Genomic DNA, 6,000 nt, shown 5'->3' with positions numbered 1-6,000 from the left:
TATTTTTTCATTTCAACTTTCTGCCTACTTTGTATCTTTTGAAAATACTTCTTTGTTGTTGTTTATTTGTTCATTTGCCTCCAACCCTTTGTGATCTCATGGACCAGCCCATGCTGAAGCCCTGTCAGCCATCGTCACCCCAAGCTCCTTCAAAGTCAAGCCAATTACTTCAAGAATACTATCCATCCATCTTGCCCTTGGTCGACTCCTCTTCCTTTTTCCTTCCATTTCCCCCAGCATCATTATCTCCTCCAAGCTTTCCTGTCTTCTCATTATGTGGCCAAAGTACTTAATCTTTGCCTCTACTATCTTTCCCTCCAATGAGAAGTCAGGCTTTATTTCCTGAAGTATGGACTGGTTGGATCTTTTCACGGTCCAAGGCACTCTCAGAACTTTCCTCCAACACCACAGTTCAAAAGCATCTCTCTTCCTTCGCTCAGCCTTCCCTATGGTCCAGCTCTGACATCCATAGATGGCTATGGGGAATACTATTGCTTTGACTATGCGGATCTTGGTTGCCAGTGTGATGTCTCTACTTTTCACTATTTTATCGAGATTGGTCATTGCTCTCCTCTCAAGAAGTAAACGTCTTCTTATTTCCTGGCTGCAGTCTGTGTCTGCAGTAATCTTTGCACCTAGAAATACAAAGTCTGTCACTGCCTCCACTTTTTCTCCCTTTATTTGCCAGTTATCAATCAGTCTAGTTGCCAGCATCTTGGGTTTTTTATGTTTAACTGCAACTCAGCTTTTGCACTTTCTTCTTTCACCTTGGTTAGAAGGCTCCTCAGCTCCTTCTCACTTTTGGCCATCAAAGTGGTATCATCTGCATATCTAAGGTTGTTAATGTTTCTTCCAGCAATTTTAACTCCAGCTTTGGATTCGTCAAGCCTCACACATCGCATGATGTTTTCTGCATACAAACTGAATGGGTCGGGTGAGAGTATAGAGCCCTGCCATACTCCTTTCCCATTCTTGAACCAGTCGGTTGTACAAACCTCATAATTCTGCAGGAGGCAGAAGCCTGATTTAAAGTGGATTCATCTTCTAGTGTGACGTCTCAGGGATGTACTTTTATCGTTGAAAGGTAACTTCCTTTCTGCAGCAACATTTTCCCAGACCATCAGTACCTTCTGCAAAGGCCTCTGCAAATCAGGACATATGGCAATAAATCAGGACATATGGGACTTACAGTCATTGAAAGCATCCGTGGCAATTCCCGTTCAAAAACTACATCTCCCTCAAGGGCTATATGTATTTAACAAGTAATATCAAATAGTCCAACCTTATGAATGCTTATTATTAATATCTGTGTATACAATTCATAGTTAGCATTATGCTTTTCATAGAATCATAGAGTCTTCATGGGCCATCCAGTCCAACCCCCTGCCAAGAAGCAGGAAAATTGCATTCAAAGCATCCCCGACAGATAGCCATCCAGCCTCTGTTTAAAAGCTTCCAAAGGAGCCTCCACTACAGTCCAGGGCAGAGAGTTCCACTGCTGAACAGCTCTCACAATCAGGAAGTTCTTCCTAATGTTCAGATGGCATCTCCTTTCTTGTACTTTGAAGCCATTGTTCTGCGTCCTAGTCTCCAGGGCAGCAGAAAACAAACTTGCTCCCTCCTCCCTATGACTTCCTCTCACTTATTTATACATGGCTATCATGTCTCCTCTTCTTCAGGCTTAACATGCCCAGTTCTTTAAGCTGCTCCTCATAGGGCTTGTTCTCCTTATCTTCTTCAGGCTTAACATGCCCAGCTCTTTAAGCCGCTCCTCATAGGGCTTGTTCTCCAGACACTTGATCATTTTAGTCGCCATCCCCTGGACACATTCCAGCTTGTCAATATCTCTCTTCAATTGTGGTGCCCAGAATTAGACACAATTATTGATTTATTAATCAACAGAGGTACCCAGTTTTACTAGGATTGTTGTTGATGTGTGCCTTCTAGGCATTTCCAACTTATGATGAAACCTAAAACAGGCCTGGGCCAACTTGGGCCCTCCCTCCATTTGTTTTGGACTTCAACTCCCACAATTCCTAACAGCCTACCGGCTGTTAGGAATTGTGGGAGTTGAAGTCCAAAACACCTGGAGGGAGGGCCCAAGTTGGCCCAGGCCTGGTATGGATGCTTTTGGAGAGAGGCAAGAGCGTGGCCAGTAACCATGGGAACCGCAGCAACACAGCGGAGGGAGGGGGAAAGGAAGAGCCGAGCCTGTTTTCTATACAGTCCAGGCAGCGCTCTGCCGCCGTTTCCATGACAACGCCGTGTCCCGGATGAGGGGGGAAAAAGGGCGCTTCTTCAAGAAAGAGTCTGGCGGGCATTCGGCTCCAACAAGGAGCCGGAGAAGGAGATAGTGGCTCTCTCTCGGCACCCCCTCAGCCTCCCTTTGCGGCTGCGCCCTTTTCTCGAGTCCCAACTGGAGGTAGCTCTGCTTAGCCTCGAGGCCCGCTTTTCCTTCCTTCCTCTTCACTAAAGCGAAAGGGCCGAGGGGGATCCGCTGGCGTTTCCCATCTCCCGCGCATGCGCACAGGTAAGGCAGGGTCTCCCCAGAAGCAACCCTTCCCCAGCATCCATCTTGCCAGACTGTCATAGGAGGCATCCTTACACTGTGTCGACTGAGTGCAGTTGGATAGATACCTCTTCAACTGCTATGGCTCAATGCCAGGGAATCCTGGGAGTTGTAGTTTTGCAAGGTCTTTCAGCTTCTCAGCCACAAAGTGCTAGGGAATCCTGGGAGTTGTAGTTTCGCAAGGTCGTCTGTCTTCTCAGCCACAAAGTGCTAGGGAATCCTGGGAGTTGTAGTTTCGCAAGGTCAGTCTTCTCAGCCCAAAAGTGCTAGGGAATCCTGGGAGTTGTAGTTTCGCAAGGTCGTCAGTCTTCTCAGCCCAAAAGTGCTAGGGAATCCTGGGAGTTGTAGTTTTGCAAGGTCGTCAGTCTTCTCAGCCCAAAAGTGCTAGGGAATCCTGGGAGTTGTAGTTTTGCAAGGTCTTCGGCCTTCTCAGCCAAAAAATGCTAGGGAATCCTAGGAGTTTTAGTTTTGCAAGGTCTTCGGCCTTCTCAGTCAAAAAGCGTTAGGGAGTCCTGGGAGTTTTAGTTTTGCAAAGTTTTCTGCCTACTCATCCAAAAAATGCTAGGGAATCCTGGGAGTTGGAGTTCCGCAAGGTCTTCCAGCTTCTCAGCCAAAAAGTGCCAGGGAATCCTGGGAGTAGTAGTTTTGCAAGGCCTTCAATCTTCTCACCCAAAAAATTGCTAGGGAATCCTGGAAGTTGTAGTTTTGCAAGGTCATCGATCTTCTCAGCCCAAAAGTGCTAGGTAATCCTGGGAGTTGTAGTTTGGCAAGGTCTTTTGCCCACTCAGTCAAAGAGCGCAAGGGAATGCTGGGAGATGTAGTTTCGTAAGGTTTTCCGCCTACTCAGCCAAAAAGTGCTAGAGAATCTTAGGAGTTTTAGTTTTGCAAGGTCTTTCAGCTTCTCAGCCAAAAAGTACTAGGGAATCCTGGGAGTTGTAGTTCCACAAGGTCTTTGGCCTTCTCAGCCAAAAAGTGCTAGGGAATCCTGGGAGTTTTAGTTGTGCAAGGTTTTCCGCCTACTCAGCCAAAAAGTGCTAGGGAATCCTGGGAGTTGTAGTTTTGCAAGGTCTTTTGCCTACTCAGCCAAAAAATGCTAGGGAATCCTGGGAGTTGTAGTTCTGCAAAGTCTTTCAGCTCAGCAAAAAGTGCTAGGGAATCCTGGGAGTTGTAGTTTCACAAGGTCTTTTGCCTACTCGTTTATTTATTAATGAAACTTAAATCAAACTGAATGAATTTAAAATAATAAAAAAATAAATAAAAAATACAGTTACGGAAATAAAACAAAACAATACAAAAGACACAGCATAGTATTTGAGAACACAGAAATGCTGGGCCACTCTAACTACCATGTCAGACTACACAGAAAAGCCATTGAAATCCACAGGCGTATGGACAATTTCAACTGAAAGGAGGAAAACATGCAAATGAACAAAATCTGGCTACCAGTATTTAAAAACTCTGAATATTAAATAAAGACGAACACTAAAAAATAGGGGGATTCCAGACAAGAATCAATCAGGGCCAGCTAATCACCTCCTAACAAAGGATTCCACCAGGCAGCACTCAGCCAGGCTTTGAAGGGAATTAAATGCTAATCAAGGTGGCCAATTGCAACATTCACACTTGCCTCCAGCAGTCAAGCGTTCTTTCTCCCACCCTGGACATTCCACAGATATATAAACCCCACTTGCCTAGTTTCCAATAGACCGCTCAACCTATGAGGATGCCTGCCATAGATGTGTGTGAAACATCAGGAGAGAATGCTTCTGGAACATGGCCATACAGCCTGGAAAACTCAAAGCAACCAAATGCAAAAGTAACCCCCTAATACACACCTGCATATTTTAATATTAATTTTTCAGAAAATGCAACTTAAATCCATTCATTTGAATTGAAAATAATAAAAAGTAACAACACACTCACCAAAATAAAACAAAACAATACAAAAGTAACCCCCAATACATCCTTCCCATAACTTCCCTGACTCCTGCCCCCCCCCCCACACACTTTTTGAAAAACAGATTTAAAACATTAAAAAACACACACACAACAAACTCGACGTAGTTTGTGACAACCAAAAAACAAAAGTCTCTGGAATATAGCACCTACTTTCAAAATAAGTACCACACATGAAACTAGAAAAAACACCTTCAAACCAGGAAAATATTTTTTTTTCCCCAAATTTTATTACATAACTAGCCATCCCCTGCCACGCGTTGCTGTGGCCCAGTTTGGTGATCTAGAAAATAAAGTAAAGTATTGATTTCTAATATATGTAATTCCTTTATGCTTGTGAGTAAAGAGTATTTCTTGCTGTTTCTTTGTCAGTGTTGATGTGGAGATTGTCTGGTTTGCTTACTCTGGAACATGCAACATATAATTGTCCTTCTTTAGGGGTCCCTTTCAAATCTATGATATCTCTCTTTGTGTGTGTGAATCATATATATCTATGGCTGGATGGCTCTCTGTCAGGAGGGCTTTGATTAGGTTTTTTGCCCTGGTGAAGGGAGTTGGACTGGATGGCCTTAAGTATTCTCTGTTGGTCATGGGGGTTTTGTGTAAGAAGTTTGCCGCAATTCTGTCGTTGGTGGGGTTCAGCATGCTCTTTGATTGTAGGTGAACTATAAATCCCAGTAACTATAACACCTAAATGTCAAGGTCTATTTCCCCCAAACTCCATCTGTGTTCATATTTGGGCATATGGGCTATTTGTGCCAAGTTTGGTCCGGATCTATCATTTTTTGAGTCCATAGTGCCCTCTGGAGGTAGGTGAACTACAACTCCCAAACTCAAGGTCAATGCCCACAAATCCCTTCCAGTGTTTTCTGATGGTCATGGGAGTCCTGTGTGCCAAGTTTGGTTCAATTTCATCATTGGTGGAGTTGATTGTAGGTGAACTATTAAATCCCAGCAACTACTACTCGCAAATGACAAAATCAATTTTTGAATGATGGTCACTCCTTGGGTTAGTAGGTGTCTTGTGGCCAAATTTGGTGGCAAGATACTGCAGAAATGTAGGATCCCCCATCCTCACTTCTGGACTGATGTCTTTATGCAATGACATAACAATAAAAAACAATGGTATAGCGATATTAAAATGTCATTTTTGTGCACTCTGCATTGCCTTGTTCTGCATTGCAGCCTGGTGATATGTTGTAAATTGTCATCTTTACTTCTGCTGTACTTTCTCTGTGACATAAAGTTGGCTTTGTATTATTGGATGTTAATGCATGGTACATGCAAGGTTGGAAGAACACACAAAGATGGAATTGAAACAGTTTTAAACTAGTTTAAAATACTAGAATACTACTAGATTTTTAGAGTCCCAAGTCCTTTTAATGTTTCATTTGTTATCTTTTACTGTTATCAAGGAATTGAATTTTAGGAGCCTGCATATTGTAGCTAAATACTACTTGTTCATATATGACGTG

General features: G+C 43.4%; 1 protein-coding gene across 2 annotated transcripts in view; it reads left to right on the top strand.

The window, feature by feature from the left end:
• Positions 1 to 2,232: 2,232 nt before the first annotated feature.
• The window catches only part of CFAP20DC (CFAP20 domain containing), a 177,580-nt gene continuing 173,812 nt past the window's right edge, over positions 2,233 to 6,000 (top strand). For both annotated transcript variants that reach the window (XM_067463435.1, XM_067463434.1), the window contains exon 1: positions 2,233 to 2,530. The gene's annotated coding sequence lies outside the window, so the exon portion shown is untranslated. The remainder of the gene's footprint in view (positions 2,531 to 6,000) is intronic.

This window comes from Anolis sagrei, chromosome 2 (genome assembly GCF_037176765.1).
Source record: "Anolis sagrei isolate rAnoSag1 chromosome 2, rAnoSag1.mat, whole genome shotgun sequence".
Taxonomy (NCBI): domain Eukaryota; kingdom Metazoa; phylum Chordata; class Lepidosauria; order Squamata; family Dactyloidae; genus Anolis; species Anolis sagrei.
This window is presented reverse-complemented; position numbering and strand designations above follow the sequence as displayed.